The 19,176-nt window shown below is 50.9% G+C and overlaps 1 protein-coding gene across 3 annotated transcripts in view; it reads right to left on the reverse strand.

The window, feature by feature from the left end:
- Positions 1 to 16,794, reverse strand: part of RASSF2 (Ras association domain family member 2) — a 53,241-nt gene extending 36,447 nt beyond the window's left edge. Inside the window, exons 1-3 of one of the 3 annotated variants that reach the window (XM_058563149.1) lie at positions 16,655 to 16,794; positions 15,849 to 15,923; positions 6,330 to 6,399 (exon numbers count right to left, since the gene is read on the reverse strand). The gene's annotated coding sequence lies outside the window, so the exon portion shown is untranslated. Of the gene's footprint in view, positions 1 to 6,329; positions 6,400 to 15,848; positions 16,145 to 16,654 lie in introns of those variants that run through there. The other 2 variants (XM_058563152.1, XM_058563150.1) reach the window with 2 other exon arrangements.
- Positions 16,795 to 19,176: the final 2,382 nt, after the last annotated feature.

Consider the following 19,176-nt stretch of genomic DNA (forward strand, 5'->3'; position numbering starts at 1 on the left):
GGATGGGCAGAGGAAGAGGAGTTCCTGGAAGAGGAACAGGAAAAACCAGAAACATGGTACCCTGGAAGCCAAGAAAACAAGGTGCCTTGGGAAGGAGGCTGTGGTCAGCAGAGCCAGGAACTGGTGGTGGAAGCCCAAGGAAGGGAAACCAGAGCAGCCTCCAATTACCACACGAAGTTATGGGGAACCTCAGCCAGAGCCAATTCCACAGCCTGGTTGGAGTAGAAATCAGATTCATGGTGCCTGGACATCAACAGACTCTCTCACCCTAAATATTCGAGTCTTTCTCCAGCCCGGGAAATGTTATTCTATTCTTTCTTTGATTACTGCTTCTCTTCCTTCCATTCATGGTTCTTCTTCCTCAATGTCTCTATCCCTTCTCTCTAGCACTATCCACCCACCCATCCATCCACCCACCCACCCACCCACCCATCCATCCATCCACCCACCCGCCCACCCACCCATCCATCCATCCATCCATCCATCCACTCCTGCAGCTATCCTCCAAGCTGCTTATGATTTCTACTCATAATCTCCATTTCCTTATTTTCCTCAGGATTCTCCAGCTAATCTTCTAACTCACTGATTGGATTTTCTCTTTTGTTCACTGCCTCTATCATAACCTATAATTTGGTAATTTTGTTTTGCAACTGAAAGCAATCTGACCTGCTCTTAAGACAATTCCATTGTAGTACCATGTCCTCTTAAATCTACTGAGAATACCAATTAGAGACTTTAAGTCTTCTCTATAGTTATTAAAACTATTTGGTCCGGGCCAGCCCCGTGGCTTGGCGGTTGAGTGTGTGCCCTCTGCTGCTGGCGGCCCGGGTTCAGATCCCGGGCACGCACTGACGCACCGCTTCTCCGGCCATGCTGAAGCCGCGTCCCATGTACGGCAACTGGAAGGATGTGCACCTATGACATGCAACTATCTACTGGGGCTTTGGGGGGAAAAAATAAATAAATAAAATCTTTAAAAAAAAAATTCAGATCTATTTCTAAAAAATAAAATAAAATAAAACTATCTGGTCCTTGAGAAAACATAGGCACTTCAATGAAACAATATAGCATACAGAAATAGACCCAAATATATTTGGGAACATATATTTGGACTGCATTTCTAAATAGCAGGGAAAAGATAGATTAATAAAAAATAAAAAATGTTGCTGGAGAATTGGCTGACCTTTGGAAAGAGAAGATGAGGAAGCTAAATCTCTACCTTATTCCTTCCACCAAAAGAAATCATAGATGAATAATAAATTTAAGGAAATGTAGGATATATATAAACTTGAAGCGGGAAAAACTTTCCTATGCAAGACCCAAAATCCAAAAGGCATAATAAAAAAACAACATTGATACCAACGTATAAAAATTTTAAACTTCTGTTTAGAAAAAAATTTACCCTATCCAAAGTCAAAAGGCAAATGACAAATTTGGGAAAAATATTTACAATACATATGACAAAAGGTTAATGTCCTTAATATGTAAAGGGCTTTAATAAATCAATAAGATAAAGATTCCACACTCAATTGAAAATTGGGCAAAGGATATGAACAGATAATTCACAGAAAAATAAATACAAATAGTTAATAACCCTATGAAAAGATGTTCAACCTCCCTCATCACTATTTTTTTTTTTTTGGTGAGGAAGATCAGCCCTGAGCTAACATCCATGCCAATCCTCCTCTCTTTTGCTCAGGAGGACCAGCCCTGAACTAACATCTATTGCCAGTCCTCCTCCTTTTTTTCTCTTTTTCTCCCCAAAGCCCCAGTAGATAGTTGTATGTCGTAGTTGCACATCCTGCTAGTTGCTGTATGTGGCATGCCACCTCAGCATGGCCAGATAAGCAGTGCATTGGTGCGCGCCCGGATCCGAACCCAGGTTGCCAGTAGCGGAGCATGCACACTTAAATGCTAAGCCACAGGGCTGGCCCCCGCTCATTACTATTTTTTTACCTACCAGATTGATATAAATCAAGTAGTCTGATGGCCAAATGTGGGAATTCTCCAAAGATCACTCACTTTCTACCTGTTGGGTGATCTTACCAAGGCCATCGTTACAAATCTGACCTCAAGGATCATGTTGCCCAATTTTTGTCTCCAGCCTGACTTCTCCCCATCTTTTTTCTTACTTTTACACTTCTTAGGGAAGGAGTGTTAGGAAAATACCTACACAGCCTACCACATTGTTGAATTGAAATTACACATAACTGATTCTAGGACCCAACTTCTCCTTTGTCTGTCTCAAGGACAATCTCTGCATCTCTCTTCACAAACTTTCCAACCATCACCACAAATTACTGGCTACCTCTAGCCAGCTAGGAAAAAAAATAAGCCAGCTAAGTTTACATACACTTTAAGGCAAACACAGCAGCAGAGTTAACAAAGGGCCGGAAATTTAGAGTTCAGTCCAATATTCCTTAAACAGAGCATTGTTCCTCACCCAAGGAAGGGTCGGAGGAAGGCAGCTGATGAGGCTGGAATGTGGATTCAACCGGACACTTCCTCCGAGGGAACTTGCCAATATCTGCAGCCTTAGAGACAGAGAGTCGCTCAGCTAGCTTGTTGCAACTCTTCTGCCTTCTCTGTTATTATCAAGAATTTATGGCGCCCTCCCCCCAAAATGCCGTGTAAGAATCATGTACAAGCATCGCTTCCACAATGCCTTCAGAATACAGAAGTGATCGTCACCATCTCTTTGAAGAAGTGGGGAGGAAAGAGGGGCTTCCCACATCAGCCAGCATCTCAGGCACAGAAGTGAAACAGCTCATAGCTTCCCACACAGAGAAAGGAGAGAGGAAAAAGGGGGACACGAATAAGAGGGCAGATTTGACACAATTTTTAACATAGAGCTGCTCTTTGAAAAGTCTAAAACATATTTAAACCTATTGAATTCCCTCTGGGAACATGGTCATTTACCCCTCAAGAATTTGAATCGGTACAACTTCTCTTTAGAAAAACTTTAAAAGATAAGTTGTATACTGAATGCCAACTAGAAAGCACGATGCTAAAATGTCTAGAGATGTGAATACTGTTGGCCTGGCCAAGTTGGGACATGAGCCTCCCAGGCCCTAGTCATGTTGGAGACCCATTGGGTTCACCAACCAGTCAGCCTTCTCTTCTGGCACTAACTTCATGCCCTTGCTGAATGTTCCAGGTTCTCCTCAGCTCTATTAAGCGCTTAGGTGATGCCATCCAGCTTGTCAGTGGAAGCTACCATGTCCCATGTGGAGACTCATCCAATACTTCCCGTCTGCTCCAAAGACATCTTGGGGGTACAACCTTCCTTAAGATCCAAGAGAATGTCTTGACAAAGGGGAGGTTCCTAAGCCATTGAATAAGACAACTTCCCAGCCACTTCCCTGATCCAAAACCTAGCTCCCCCTACAACTGTCCCCGCAGCCCCTGGGCCGTGTGGCGGGACAGGGGCTCACCCCTCAGCCTGTGCTTCACCACAGCACTTACCACCACACAGAAACCATCTGCCTGGTGTTTCTTTCCCCTCCTGGACCTGGAGCCTCCTCTCTCTGGAGCCCCAGCTCCCAGCCTGTGCCACTCTCCTGCAAATATTCCCATTATCATTATTACTTCAAGAGAGGACTGGGTTCCACAGCCAGCCCAAGGAAAGCTAATCTGCTGTCTTAGGTCCGGGGATTCCTAGAAGTAGAGCCCCACACAAGAATTCTCATGCAAGTGATTTACTGAGGAAGTGTTTTCAAGAGAAACCCATAAGAGAGGGAAGCAGGACCTGGCACGGGAAGGAGCTAAGCAGTGACGTGGGTTCAGCTGGAATCCAGCCACAGCCTGATCCCACGGGAGCTCCAGGGTGTGAATAACTCCACAGAGTTGTCCCGTGCAGTTATTCACACGGGACAGGCAGGCCAGGCCTTTGTACCCCTGTGCCAGTCAGTCATTGGCTGAAGGCCACCCCTGGGAGAAGGGGGTGAGCTCCCAGGCATTTCCATGCAAGAGCAATTCTCAGGACGAGGGAGCAGCTAAGACCCATCAACACCCATAACACGTGATAGATAAAGGGGATCTGGGTGGGTACCTACAGTGTCCACTACACCTGCCCCCTGGATGGGCTTGAAGCAGCTCCTGGGTCTGTCACTTTCACCCTCCCCCCACAAGCTGGGAGGAAACAGCTGCCCACACAGGACCACCAGGTGTGGTGTGAGGCTTAAGCTGCAGAAATGGGGACAGACGTGCCCAAGCTCTGGACCAGTCAAAACCCTGTAGCTGTTTCACAAAAGATCCTTTCCTCTTCCTTTTCACAGACCCCCACTCACAGGTGTTTCCAGCCTCCCACGCGATGCCCCCCCCCAAGAATAAATGAGGGTCCGTCCAAGCCCTTGAAATTTGCCAGCTCAGCTTCCTGTGAGGAGTGCAAGCATCAAAACCTCAAGAAGCTGGAGGAGGTGGGAAATGGCATCCAAAGCTCTCTCCAAAGAGAACAGAATCTCCTCTGTTCTTAGCTCTTGGTCCCTCCAAGCTCTGGTGCCCTCTCCTGCTTTCTGTCAGGGAGCCCAGGGAACACACCAAGGTTAATCTGGTCCTGGGGCTTCCCCGGGACGCTGGCTAATCCCTACACAGATCCAGCCTAGAGACTAAGTGTCTCTCATCTTATTCATCAACTGGGAAGTCCCCAGAGGGAGGGGGCAAACACAGAACAGAGAGACGGGCAACCCCTCGCAGGAAAGTCCAGAGTGAGATGAATAACCTCCCCTTTGGTGGTTTTTTGTTTCTTAAACCGTCTTCCTGGTTGTACGGCAGGAGCCAGGCCTCACTCCTCTCCCCCTTCAGCCCCCGGGGTAGGATAGGGGAGTGGGGGGCAACAGCCAATTCACAGCACCCAGGCAGTCCCAGTCTCTAAGAAAGTATAGCTAGGAGAGAGAGACCAGCTGGGAGGGGAGGGCTTTCCCCGAGAATTCCCAGGGAGGCAAACCCCACAGAGCCACCCCAGGACCAGTGAGAGGGCCGTGCACTTGCCAAGGCCTCAGCTGAAACCAAAGGGGGAAGGAGGAACAGCTGGTCTTGAGACACGACACCTCAGAGGTTCTAATTCTGGGTGCTCAACAGACTCTCCCGGAGCGGGGATGGATCCGGGGGAGAGGAGTTGATTTAAAATTCCTGATGTCTAGGCTGCAACTCAGACCAATTACATCAGACCCTCTGGGAGGGGTCCAGGCATGAACATTTTTAAAGCCTCTCCAGGTCATGCCAATGTACCACCAGGGCTGAGAACCACCATGAATTCTGGTAGGAACAGAGCTGTGTAGACTGAGGACACCACCAACTGCATCTCAAAGCAGCCTTTCAAGAATGGAAGGAATAGAATTTTCTAAAAGCAAATTGAGTTGAGACTTTAGCATATCCCTCCCCATTACTAATATTTCAAAGGGGAAAGGGAACAGTGGAGAGCAACAGAGAGCTGATGCCCGTCATGCAAACCCAGGCACCACACCGCAGAAGCCAGGAAGCCAGCCCCGGGCCCCAGATGCAAAGGAAACGCTTGCTGGAGGCCCACAGCTTCCCCTTTTGGGGCCTGTCCCCACCTCTTCTCTGAACTCTGCCCTGCTCTCTGGGGACAATCTGGAGCTCCCAGGTTGGAAAAGCAAGTTATCCAACACAGTACTTCATACCATAGTGTCAAAGACTGCCCAGCAGGTCTCCTGAGGGACTCTGCTTTTTAACCAAGCAGCGATGGAGGAGACAGTGCTGACCCTTCTTCACTGCAGCCCCCTGGTATGGGGGCAGGAAGAAGTGTAGATGGCAAACAGGAAACCCCAGCCCTATTGCGCCACCCGAGGAAGGAGACTTGAGCCGCGGCCTGGGGCCCTGCCAAGATCTAGAGATTATAAGAGGTTCTTGAACCTGAGCCTATCCCAGACATGGGCAAGATTCAGGCTGACTCGGAAGGAAACGGGGCACGCTTTGCCTTCCACCGGCACGCTTTACTCAAGAAAAGGCCCACTCACTGGCCAGGCCTGTGTCCTCTCTGGAACGTGTTCACCCCACTGATCCTCCCTTCCTTGAACGGACCGCCTCCATCCCTTTTCCCTCCCTAGGTGTCCAGGCTCCAGGACCCACCCACACAGCTCCTCCAATCACTCTGCTCAGGAAAGGGTCTCACACCAAACACCAGCAAAGGGAGACACAAGGTCAAGTGTCCTCGGTGTATGTACTGCACCTCCTCAGCTTTATGTCTGACTGTGGATAAAGGCTTTGTCCCTCCCCGCCCCAAAATAATGCTAAGCATCAGGGAAGAGGGAGGGGAAGGTCTTTGGGAAGAGGATGGCTTGCCAGGCCTGAGGAGGGATGGCACTCACCTGGAGGCGAGTAGGAAGGGCTCAGCTCAAGAGAACTCTCAGCCGACTAGTCACAGGAGGCACCTCAAACCTGTTTTCCCCCACAAATCGGGAACAGAACAATCACGATATTATTATTGTGCTAACAATAAAACAACAAATGTGAATAACAGACAGCTACCATAAATGCGAGCTTAAGATGGGCTATTACCTGCCACAACTCATTTAATCCCCACAACGACCCTAAGAAGAAAGAAACCTTAATATCCTCATTTTGCAGATGAAACAATTGAGGCAGAAAGAAGCGAAGTAACTTGTCCCAAGACACACAGCCAGGAAGGGGTGGAGCTGGGGTTCAAATCCAGGACTGTCGGGCTACAAAGAGAACCCCTGTTTACTACAGCTTCTCTTGAGGTGAAAGGGATGAGTTTTCAGCTAAAAATCAATGGACTGGGCCATCTTCTGCAGGAGTGGTTCTCACACTTGAGTGTGTGTCAGAATCCCCTGGGGGGCTCATAATTGCAGATTTCTTTCCCCCACTCGCCAGTTTCTGATTCAGTACTACTGGGTGGGGCCTGAGAATGTGCATTCCTCACAAGCTCCTCAGTGATGCTGGTGCTGCAGGTAACAAGGCTCTAGAAGCTTCATCTTACTCCTTACAAGAATGCACGGGGAAGGCTTTATTCTCACCATTTTACAGATGAGGAAACAGAAGGGCCCAGAGGTTAGGCAACTTGTCCCAGGTCACAGAGCTGACATGAAGCCCAGTGCTCCTTATAGGTGTCCTGGCCAAGTGCCGGATGTGAGGGACTCCGAGCGGGACAAGCAGGCGCAGGCTGGCTTCAGGCGCCAGCCACAGCAGGTCAAGAGTCCCAGGGAAGGGGGGCCAGCGGGTGACTGGCAGGACAGACAAGCTATAGGAAAAGCAGTCCCTGTGGAGGCCAAGGATGGAGACCCTGTCCAGGGACCTGGCCACTTGCAACGTCACAGAGCCACAGACCCTCAGTCACATCTCACCCTCTGTCTAAAGAACAAGGTATCCGTCATGCTCACGGGCCCAACCAGCCACCTGCTCCCCCATTCTGGAAAAAACTTGGGGGCCTGACTGACGACAGGTCCAAGGCCCCTGCTGACAGGAAACCTCGCTCCATCCCAGGAGGCAGCCCCTGTCTGGCCCGTCCACCAGATGAGGAACTGAGATTCAGCAAGTGGCCAAGCGGGGACCTCCTCAGGCAGCTTGGTCTGCAAAGCCCCTGCTCTTTCCACTGCCAACCAGGGCCCTGGCCCCTCCTGCTCAGGCCTTTAGCACGTGGGCCTGAATCCCCAACATGGTTGAGGAAGATCTGAGGAAATGGCCCTGGGATTCCTGCCAGAAGGTCCTGCCTCCCACTTCCATACCAGCGGGCAGGTGGCCAGGTAAGTGACCTGGAAAGTCACCACTGGACCCACCCAAACAATCACCACACAGGCCCGGATGAGCAACTGCTTGTTTATAGGGAAGTCCCACCAGCGTCCACAGTTTTTGACCTTCTGGATGGATGTTTAGAAGGAAACCCAAGGGCGCTTAGCCTCATAGCAGAGAACTAGAGTGTTGGTGTGGGACAAAAAAAAGGCATAAAGGAAGTAAACACTCCAGAGAGAAAAAGCTGTGTGTATGTGTGAATGTGCAGGGGTGTGTGTGTGTGAATGTGTGTGTGTAAATACGTAGTACAGGTGTGTAAGGGAGTGTGTGTGTAAAAGTGTAGGTATGGGTTGTGAGAATGTGAGTAAACGTATAGTACATGGGTGTGTGAGGGAGAGTAAGCATGTGCATGAATGTGTAGCTATGGGAGTGTGAGGGAGAATGTGTGGGGAGAGAGTGTGTGTGTGAGTGTGTGTGTGAGTGTGTGTGGAATTTAGACTCTGGTTTAGAAAAACCAAAGACCTGGAAAGCTAACCCTCCAATCTACATCTACAGACCCCAGGGAAGGGCCTGGTCACCTCTGCCTCCCTAAAGCAGCATCTCTGTCACCTTCAGCCAGCACCTCTTTTGTGTGTGTGTGTGTGTGTGTGTGAGGAAGATCAGCCCTGAGCTAACATCCATGCTAATCCTCCTCTTTTTGCTGAGGAAGACCGGCCCTGAGCTAACATCTGTTGCCTATCCTCCTCCTTTTATTTTTTTCCCCAGAGCCCCAGTAGATAGTTGTATGTCATAGTTGCGCATCCTTCTAGTTGCTGTATGTGGGACACGGCCTCAGCATGGCCGGAGAAGCGGTGCGTCGGTGCACGCCCAGGATCCGAACCCGGGCCGCCAGCAGTGGAGCGCACGCACTTAACCGCTAAGCCATGGGGCCAGCCCTAGCCAGCACCTCTGTCACCTTCAGCCACCTTCTGCCATGTATCCCTTCATGGGCTAAAATTCAACCAAGTGTGCAATTCTGTGTGACTGAGTTGGCTGGAGGAAAGAGTGGGAAGTTGGTGGAAGCAACGCTGGCACTAATAAGGCAATTAGACTAAGCATTCCTTGACCTGCATTTCTCAAAACTGAGGGCTATTTTATAGGGTAGTTTCACGTCCTAGCTGGGGGAGGGCAAATTAAGCTTTCCTCTGGCCCAATAATTACGGGGTGTGAGTGGAGCCCAGTCCCACGGGGAGGGCCCAAGGCCTGTATCACTGGGTGCGCTCTGAGCCCCCACTCGCCCAGCTGTTGGTTAGTATCTCGGCTCTGCAGGGACGTGCTGACTTCTCCGGGCAGGTGAGGAGGGGCCACCTCCAGTTCACCATTTCCTCCAAGCACAGGTTTCTTTCTAGCCACACTTCCTGTTTACTGAGTGGCTTCTCTGAGACTCATCTCTGACCTCACTTCCCCTTCCTAAGGGAACCCCAGCAGTTCTTCCTTTTTTGGTGCTATAGGCCAAGAACCTGAGCTTTGTGTTCAGAGATCTTGGGGTTTCCTCTCCTTGCTACCCAGGGCCAGGATTGGAAACCCAAAAGCCAGGATCGCTGGCCTCCTCCACCCACAGAGACGGGCAGGTTCCTTGCACTTGAGAAGCAGTAAGGAGGGGAGAAGGAAGGAAGGGTCTGGAGCGTGCTGAGGGCTCCCCTGGGGCAGCCATTGTGGGGCATCTTACATCCACTCTCCTTTAACCTTGTTAACACCCTACATACAGCAGATCTCAGACCCTTCCTAGTGCCACGAGAGACAGCTCGTCCGGGGGTTTCCAGAACATTTCCAGGAGGCTGAGGGGAAGTTTTCCACAAAACCACATTCATGCCCTCTTCTGCCTGCTCTGCAACCAGCTGACTAACTCTAAAGAAAAATCAGCACCACAAAAACAGAACTTCTCAAAATGGCCTTCAAAGGCTGTCTATAAAATCTTGACACTTCCCCAACTGTCTGGGAGCAAAAGAGCAGACTCCCACTGGGCGGACAGCTAACAGGCCGAGCTAGGTTAAGAAACTTTTGGAGATCCCAGTGGGCACGTTTGTCCCTCCCACACCTACGTCCTCTCACCAACTTGCTGGGTAGGCCCTTCTGGGAGCTCACTTAACAAGGAACTTAAAGCCTCTTCCACAGAACTAGGTGTCCCAGAGGAAAGCCACTTGACACACTCCCATGACCCCTGAACAGAGCCATGCGACCTGGTTTCCCGATTCTGGGTCCCGAAGCTTCCCGAACTCCTCTCACCTCAGACTTGACCTAAAGCTGAAGTGCATACGTGGTCTCCCCTGCCCCCACCCCACTGTACTATGTCCCCAATTATCCCGTCACATACACCAGAGAACAATCCTTGCCCCAAATGTCTGTGTGATCAACTGTAAGATCCTACAGGGGGCTTTAGGAAGAGAGCACTGATTATCTGAGGCTACTACCCATCTGCCCAGAGTACTTGTGGCCTCATGGACCCCACCAGCTGAAGTCCTCCCTGCACCCCAGTCGGGCTGACCCTGCCATGGACGAAGCATTCAGCAGCCAGACCCACAGCCACCATGGTGAGCAGTTAACAGGTTGAGTCGAGCCGCAGGGTCTAGAACACACAAACGGTGCTCAAAATAGAAAGGCTGCGGCTCTCGTTCTCAATCTTCAGGGAAGGTGGTCTCACCAACCCACTTCCACCTGGTGTGGACCTCACTCGCCGCAGGGCAGCTGTTAGGTTCAAGGCATGGTAAACCCCAAGGGCACCTCCTCTCAATTCCACCACCACACACAGAAAACCCTGAGATGACACAATTCTCAGCAGAGGGTCTGGGGCCTGAGACCCAGCTGCCAGCAACCGGCAAGCCACAACTGTGGTCAGCTCTGAGGCAGGCAGGGCTGTACTCCTCAACACTTGGCCACCCGCTTCTGTCCTGCCAGGCACAGATGGAGGGTCAGACCCTGAGCCCACCCCAGGTGATGGTGGCACGGGCAGGAAGGATGGCCAGGACCTTGTGGCCCAGCCTGAAATGAAACCACGAGAGACCAAATACCACAACTCCTTTTAGGGCTTTCTCTCTCCTTTCTTTTTTATTACAGAAGTAAAACAGACTTTTTTTTATTCTAAAAATATAGATAAGCAAAAAGATTATGATCCACAAAAGGACAATAATGGAGCAATTTCCCTTCTACGAGGTACCTAGAATAGGCAGATTCATAGACAGTTAAGCAGAGAAGAGATTACCAGAGGCTGGTGGGGAGGGAATGGGGAGTTAGTGTTTAATGGGTACAGAGTTTCTTTTTGGGCTGATGGAAAAGTTCTGGAAATGGATAGTGGTGATGGTCATACAACATTGTGAATGTACTTAACACCACAGCTATGGTCTGAATGTTTGTGTCCCTCCAAATTCCTATGCTGAAATCCTAACCCCCAATGTGATGGTATTTGGAGGAGGAGCCTTTGGGAGGTGACTAGGTCATGAGGGTAGAGCTCTCATGAATGGGATTAGTCCCCTTAGAATAGAGACCCCAGGGAGCTCCCTAGCCCCTTCCACCATGTGAGGATACAATGAGAAGTCTGTGACCTGGAAGAGGACCCTCACCTGACCATGCTGACACCCTCATGTCTGACTTCCAGCCTCTAGAACTATGAGAAATTAATCTCTGTTGTTTATAAGTCACTCAGTCTGTGGTATTTTGTTATAGCAGCCCAAACAGACTAAGACAGCCACTGGATTGCACACTTAAAAATGATTAAAAGGGTAAATTTCATGTTATGTATATTTTACCATAATTAAAAATAAAAAATATTTAATATGAAAAAAAAAGATTGAGATCAAAATCTCCCAAAATTCCACCATTCAGATAATCACTCTTAACATTTTGCCATCCTTCCTTCCAGAGGCAAATATAAATAAATGATAGGATATACTTTACAAAAATAGCACACTGTTTGGTAACCTACCTTTTAGAAAGATATCATATTTTTCTATGTTAATAGATACACATCTATATCCCATATTTTTTTGTAGCCACATGGTATTCCAATGTATAATATACCATAATTAACAAGTTTGCTATTGTTGGGTATTTAGTCTCCATTTTTGGTGGTGTTATTATTATAAATAATGCTGTAAGGTACATCCTTGTGCACAAATTTTCCTGCACTTGTCCAACTGTATCCTTAGGATAAGAATTCCTACAGGCGGAACTGCTGAGTCAGACTCCCTCGGGAGGACTGTCAACAGAGCATCAGGAGTAAAACCCCACCAGGGATGTTGAATTCTGTCATAGAAAAGTCCCTTTCTCCACACGGACTTTGCTTGGATTCCACTTGGGTGTCTACGACATTGCATAGTGGTTCAGGAAAACAGAGAATGTCCTTCCCACAAGCAACCAGCTCCTCCCGCCCCATCCTCCCCCCACATGTCTGTGTCATGAAGTGTAACTGGTACACAAAGAGGGCAGAATTTTACTGGGTCAATGTCTACCGAATTCCCTTGTGCCAGCAGGAAAGGCCACAGCAACTCTAGGATGGCCCAGTGCTGGGTGCCCCGTGGCAGGCAACGTAAGTGTGGACACGTGAAAGGTTTTCTTGTGGTAAAGGTTTTGTTCTTGTGTGGACAGGAGAATGCAAGGGACTCTTCCCAAAGAGACCAATGGCTAGAAGGGACCTGGGGAATCATCTAATCCCTTGCCTTGGAGATGGGGAAACTGAGGTACAAAAGGACTCATGCGTAAACATTTCAATAATCTTTAAACGAACCCCCAAAGTGTCTGCACACAGTGATTCAGCCAATTGTTCAACGGCAGAGTTTGAATATACCCCAAATTTTGGACACCTAGTACAATTCTTATCCTCTTCACGCCGTGTACAAAATTGGAAATGAGGATCGCTGAGGTCACATCCCAGCTCAGTCATGGCCAGAGTGTGTGTGCTGGAGCTGCTCCTACTGGCTCTCAAGGGCTGAGGGTGCGCATCTCTTCCCAGCTCAGTGTTCAGTGATGCCATGTTAGTAGCTTGCAGTCAGCCACGGTGGGAATATTTACACTACAGAAATCAGCAAATACCACAAAGCAGCGCTTTGTTTGCCCCCCTGAAGAGCCAGCTGTCAAATATTTATCAGCACATCACTGGTCACAATCTAAATGTGAAAACCATGAGCAGGTGAGCTTAGTTTCTTCACCTAACCCAAGGACCTCCTCTCTCTCCAAAGCATTATACTTCTCCACGGTCCATCATAATACTCACTCCCAAACCTATCATAGCCCCTTCCATATTAATCAACGAGCCAGCAAATGTTTGCCTGAATGCTTCCTGTGTGCCAGGCCCCCATCTGAGCACAAATCACAGTATCACTGTGAGACAGTTATTATTTCCATCTTCCAGTTGGGAAAACTGAGTCCCAGAGACTTTAAGTGACTTTGTAACTATAGACTAAGGCCTGTCTTAGGTTAGTTTCCAGAAGTTGACCCTAAGACAAGAGTTCAAGTGCACATAGAAGGAGAACGGGAAAGTGAAACAGGGAAAGGAAGGCAGCCAATGAAGGGAGCAAGTTACCACTGTGAGCAATTGGGATTCAGTCCTGCTAGGCGGCCCTGAGAGACAGCATAGAACATGCCTCAAAGTTACCCCAACAGAGAAGTGAGGGAGCTGCAGTATTTACACACCTTCTTCCATCAGCCATTGGTTGAGGCCAAGGAAACATGGGAAGGATGCTCACAGCATCTATTTTATTGCCGGATATCACACAGCTAGAAAATGGTAGACTTCCATTCAAACTCCAATACTCTCTTCATTACTCTTATAGAAATGAGCAGTTAATCAAACACCTACTGAGTGCCAAATATGGGTAAAGTGCCATGCTGGTGAAGTAAACCCACTTTGTCAAATCACTTTGGGTTGACATGTCCAAGGAAAGCACAAGGTATCCTTTTGCCAATTTGTTTCAACAGAAGGAATAGAAAAAGCCCTTCTAAGTCACTCTGCTCATCCCACGGGAATTAGCCAAGTGCCCTGCCTTAAGCCCTTCTTCTATGAGCGGCTTCCCTCTCTGGTCGGCCACAGCTGCCTTGGGCAGGCCTTCTGCAGCCTCAAGCTGTCATCCCAAGCAGCCGCATCAACCTGTGATTACAGGCTCTAGAGTCTGCCATCCAAGGATGGTCAAAAATGACCACCCGGCTGCCCAATCAGCCAAGTCTGGAGGCTGTGCCCTGCATGCCCTGTGCCTCCTGCCCCATCCCCTTCCCTCCACCTTCCCACAGCCATATCCTCCAGGGGAACCCACAATCAGGCCAAATAAATGAAACCAGCAGTCACGGGCCTGGGGGAACTCACCTCGCCTTAAGGACTTATTTAAAATTCTTCTGGAGAGGCAGGGAGGTGTTTAAATAGGACAGTGTGTTATTGGGGTAAACAACTGGACCATATTGTGAAGAGTGGCGGGAGGGGTACTCTAGTTTTATAAACCAGCTGTAGCAGCTCTCAGCAACCATGGCTTGACAACTGGGACCGGACGTTTTGTTCCATTCCAAGCACACTGCTGAGATCTGCCCAGTTGCTCATTCTGGGGGAGAGGACAAGCAGACGCGGGCAAGTCCCAGGACTGCTCTTGGATCACCCAGTCCCTCTCCCAGCCTTTCCGCAGGATTCTCTGGCAATCTGGGCTGCCTCTGCACTCCCACCTCCCAGTCAGTGAGGACACTCCCTGCCAAAGTATCCTAGAGAACTGAATGCAATTATCAGGCCAAGGTTCTTTTATGCTTTGGTGACAGGACCCTTTTCTGGTGAGCCCTGCAGTCCAGCCTTGGCACTCCAGCAGAGGGCCAGGACGTGTGGTCCTGGGCACTTCTCCAGCCAACCCTCTCGGCCATTTCTAAGCAGCTCACACATACAAGGCAGACATAAAGTTTGGCTCCAGGGCACCAGGAAATAGACGAAGAAATCAAAGCAAAACCAGCGGGTGACTGAGAGGTCCTAGGTAGGCCAGCGCATCCGAGAGTAAGGACGTGAACTGAGGGATTGAAAACAACATGTAGGATGGTCCACTACACTGGACCGATTCTTAAGAGAACATAAACTGGAGAGAGGGCTTGAACCCCCAAACAGAAGCCTTGCGGAGATGCAGAGAGGTGGACTCTGGAGCCCCAGGGGCAGAAGGGGAGCACCCTCAGGAAAGTGGGGATGCTGCTGGCTGCAGGTACAGCAGGCACAGGTCCTGCACACACTCTGGCCTACTCAGCCAGGTGTAGAGGGCACAGCCCCCACCTTCCCCTTGAGGAGGGCATAACTGGGGACCTCAGATTCCCTGGCCTCCTATCAGCCAGGTTCCCCAAAGGTGTCCCTCATCATTCTAACCAGATTTCACCAGCACCAAAATGAGGACAGAGGAGCATGGGACATGTCTAGGCTGCACCCCAAAGAATATCCTGTCTCCCCAATACTCCACCTCTGCTCTCTCATCCTCTGAGGGAGGAGCAAGACTCACCTCCCAGCCCCCCAGCACAGGGAATCCCAACCCGTACCAGCCCAGATTCCCAGGTGTCTGGGCAGGCTGCATGCTATGCCTCCATCTTCTCCCAGAATAAGAACTACTCTGTTTCCAAAACTACCCCACCTTTCTGAGTTCAGCCATCTTTTGGGGCCCTCTTCTATCCACTGAGGCCCACTAGACAGCCAAAGCTTCCAGGCATCAGGCTGGCCTGTCTAGAGGAGAAAACACAGCTGGTGCCCACACCCAGGGTTTCTGATCCCAAATGGGCACCTCCCAAGCCAACTCCACACTTAGTCCCTGGGACACTGCATTAGGACACAAGTTTAAAAAAAAAGGAACTCTCCTCAAACAACCCAAGATACCTTAGCCATGAGAAGCTTCTTTAATTTTTCAGACCACCTGCAGAAAAAGTTCCAAGCAAATACGAATTGATAAGTAAAATAAATCCAACCCCAGATTCCTCATCCAGATGCTTTGGAAAGAAGGCCGCTGGCTCTGTCTTGCAGCTGTTTAAAAGAATCATTGTTTCTAATTCTTTCCTCCCATTGTACCAAGATCAACTGTGGCAGGAACCCAGTTCCGCTCCAGAATAAATTGTTATTTGTCAGCTCATTGGTTCAAACATTCATTCATTTCATGTAAGGTACTTACTATAAACCTCGCCAGCTCTAGACACGGCCTCTGTCCTCTGGAAGAACATGATTTAGGGACCTGGATTCCCGACACCTGGGAATAAAGCGCATCGCAGCGTTGAGAAGCCTCACACTCGGCTCCTGTCACTGAGGCACCGAGGTGCTGTGACACCAGACCCACAGAGCGCCCCAGGGTAACATGGAACCCTCCTCTCCCTGTCAGGCCATCGTGCCTCTCTGCTGTCCCCAGGGCTCTCCTAGCTTAGGAGCTGAGTGCAAAGCAGCCACTGGAAATGCAGAAGTGGCCGGGGTCCGCCCAAGGCACCTGCCTCTCTCCGGCGAGAGAGGATGCAAAGCCGAGGTCCCGAACGACCTCAGGCAGCAGCTCCGGAGGCGGGCCGGGAGACTGCAAAGGGGAAGTGCCCCGAGGACCGAGGGCCCCCACGCACCCTGCGCCCTTCTGAAGGCAGAGGGAGCTGGAGCCCCTCCCCTCCAGGGAGGCGTCCTTTAGGCGGGTAAGAAGTAGACCGGATTGGGTTTGGCCACTCCCCAGGGCCCTCGGGATTTGCCATCCCTGCACCTGCTGCCCGGCCGCACCGCCAAGAAGTCCCAGGGACCCCGGGTATGGGGTGGGGGCGCCTTCCTGCCGCCGCCCTTGGGGGCGGAGGGGGAGGACGAGCTTGGAGCCACAACTTTCTCCGGCGGAAGGCGGGCGGGCTGGGGTTCCGCACCCACGCGGCCCCTGGGGAGTCCGCACGCCCGGGAACCCCGTGAGGCTGGGGGAGAGGCAGGAGACCAGGGGCAGGCGAGGACCGAGGGGCTGACCTGGACGGGAGAAGAGACACTGCGAGAAAACTTTCGGCGAGGCAGGAGCGAGGCAGGCGAGAGAGGACCGCCCGGTACCCGGCACCTTGCGCCCCGCATCGCGCGCCCGGTACCCCGCGCCCAGCACCCCGCGCCCAGCGCCTTGCCTGCGTCCAGAGCCGGCTGCATCTCGCTCGCGCCGCGGGGACCGTGGAGTTGCAAAGTGGGGGTGCCGCGGCCGGGGGCTGCTCCAGCCGGCGCCTGGGTCAGCGATCGGCGGGCCGGGCTCAAATCCAGCCCAGCTGGGAGGCGGCGGCCGCGCGATTGGGGGTCGGGCGCCCCGCCCTCCTCGCTCCCTCTCCGCCCCTCCTCGCCCTCTCGCCCGCCCCCCTGCCTTTATCTGCCCTATGCGATCTGACCGTCCTCCCTCCCCCTCTTTCTCTAGCTCTCCATCTCTCCCCACCCCTCTTCCACTCGCCTTTCTTCCTCCCCTCCTCTCCCGCCCTCCCTCCCCTTCTCCCCTCCCCCCGGGGGGCGGAGCTTCTCCCCTCCCTCCCAGACAATGCTTTGGCTGCGCGTCCCCTCCTTCCCTGCCTCCGAGTCGGGGCTCCGGCTGCCAGCGCTTCTTCCGGGCTGGGGGGGCGGGGAGGGGGTAGGAGTGCGGGGGTGGGGAGGATGAGCTGGCTCCCCTCACCCCATTCGCCGCTGCCCTTTCCAAGAGGGATGGAGTCTTGGCCCAAGCCCCTCGGCTCGCCCCGTGCTGTGACAGCCACTCCAAGGGAACAGTCACGCTGCCCCGAGGAGCCCACTTTGGGCACCCCGGATTCCCCAGGCAGAGGATGTAGGATTTTTTTTCTAACACTCGGGCTTATTCCAAAAACAGTTTGAGCTGAGCAGGGGGCTAAGCGAGGCCCCTTCGACTTCGCGGGCTGGCAGACGTGACAGCAATGTGAAGGAGGCCAAGTTTCTTTGTCCACCTCTCACCTCCCCCTCTTATCCATCCCTGGACCTCCAGGGGCTCTCAGTGCACAGGAAACCCTAGAGCACCCCAGCTGCGGAGCTCCTTATCTGTTCCCTCCTTCTTATCAGAATTCTCCCCTCGCATTCATACTCCAGCTCTGCAGAGTCAGTCTCCACGCCAAGAGGAAAGGGGCCTAACCGTTAATGGGTAGCCAACCCCCGGGGTACAGCCGGATCAGCTCATCCCTCCTGGAAGCCAAACATTCTTTATAAATTCATTGTTTGGATGTTGGAATGTGTCTCCCTTAGAAACAATGTTACAAATGGTGATCTGCTTCCCAGGGCAGCCACAAAAGTCTTTTGAACCCAAAATGCAGCTGCAGGGTGGTGCTGAAAACTGTGTCAGCTGCCCCAGAACAAGGAGACCACTGATCAGCTTTTTCTATAGAAAAAAAAATTATCTTCTGGTTCTTTCCCCTTGAGCTATAAACACAAAGCTCTCCCGTTAATTCCCCCTCACACACGCACCGGAACCCCTACCTCCCTCACCTCTCCCCCCAGCCACTACTCTGTATTAGTCAAGCTTCTTTCCTTTGCAGGTAATGGAACACCCTCCGGGGAGTGTGTTATGAGGACAAGGGGGTTTCTCTATAACCTCAGGGTCAGAACTGCAGGGAGAGCTCAGTTAGAGGCAAATCCAGAGCCTGGAGGGCTTCCAGGAACCCAGGAGGGGCCCGCTCTTCTCTCTCATCATAGACTGGGCTTCCCTGCATCCCAGACACATGACAAAGGGTGGCCATGGCTTCCATCACTGGGGCTTGGAGCTTCCCTGTTGAAGAAAGCAGCCAGGTAGAGCTAAAATCCCTTAGTCTCTACTCCAGTCTCCCAGGAGAGCTGCTCATTGGCCCAGCTTGGGTCAAGTGACCATCCTATGACCAATCAACTGGGGCTAGAGGCAGGCTTACATTGTCCAAATTAGGCTACCAGGAACCCTGACCTATTTAAAACAAAATCTGTTCCTCTTCACTTAACATTCTCCATCTTAGTGAATAAATTGATTGATTAGTTCAAAACACCAGAAAACATCTTTCTTTTCATCAATTTGTCCATACAGAAAGCACAGGAGGAAAAAGAATAGGACTTTTTCCTTCAAGGCAGTGTAGGGACAATAATTCTGTATCAGGGATAATATTTGCAAATATTAAACCGAATACATTAAAGCCCACCCTTAAACCATATTTTCTTGCAGCCTTCCACCCCCAGGGACTGAACCCAGAGGCACATGGCCGCAGGGAAGCAGGAGATAAGCATTGCCTAGAACTATCTACAGTGCAAGCCACAGGTGCAATTTAAAACTTTCTAGCTACATTAAAAATAGTAAAAAAAAAGAGCCAGCTCTGATGGCCTACCAGTTAAAGTTCGGCACGCTTCTCTTTGGCGGCCTGGGCTCAGTTCCCGGGCGCAGAACCACACCACTCATCTGTCAGTAGCCATGCTTTGGCAGCAGCTCACATAGAACTAGAAGGACTTACAACTAAAATATAGAACTGTGTCCTGGGGCTTTGGGGAGAAAAAAAAACCAG

This window comes from Diceros bicornis, chromosome 19, assembly GCF_020826845.1.
Source record: "Diceros bicornis minor isolate mBicDic1 chromosome 19, mDicBic1.mat.cur, whole genome shotgun sequence".
In the NCBI taxonomy this organism is placed as follows: Eukaryota; Metazoa; Chordata; class Mammalia; order Perissodactyla; family Rhinocerotidae; genus Diceros; species Diceros bicornis.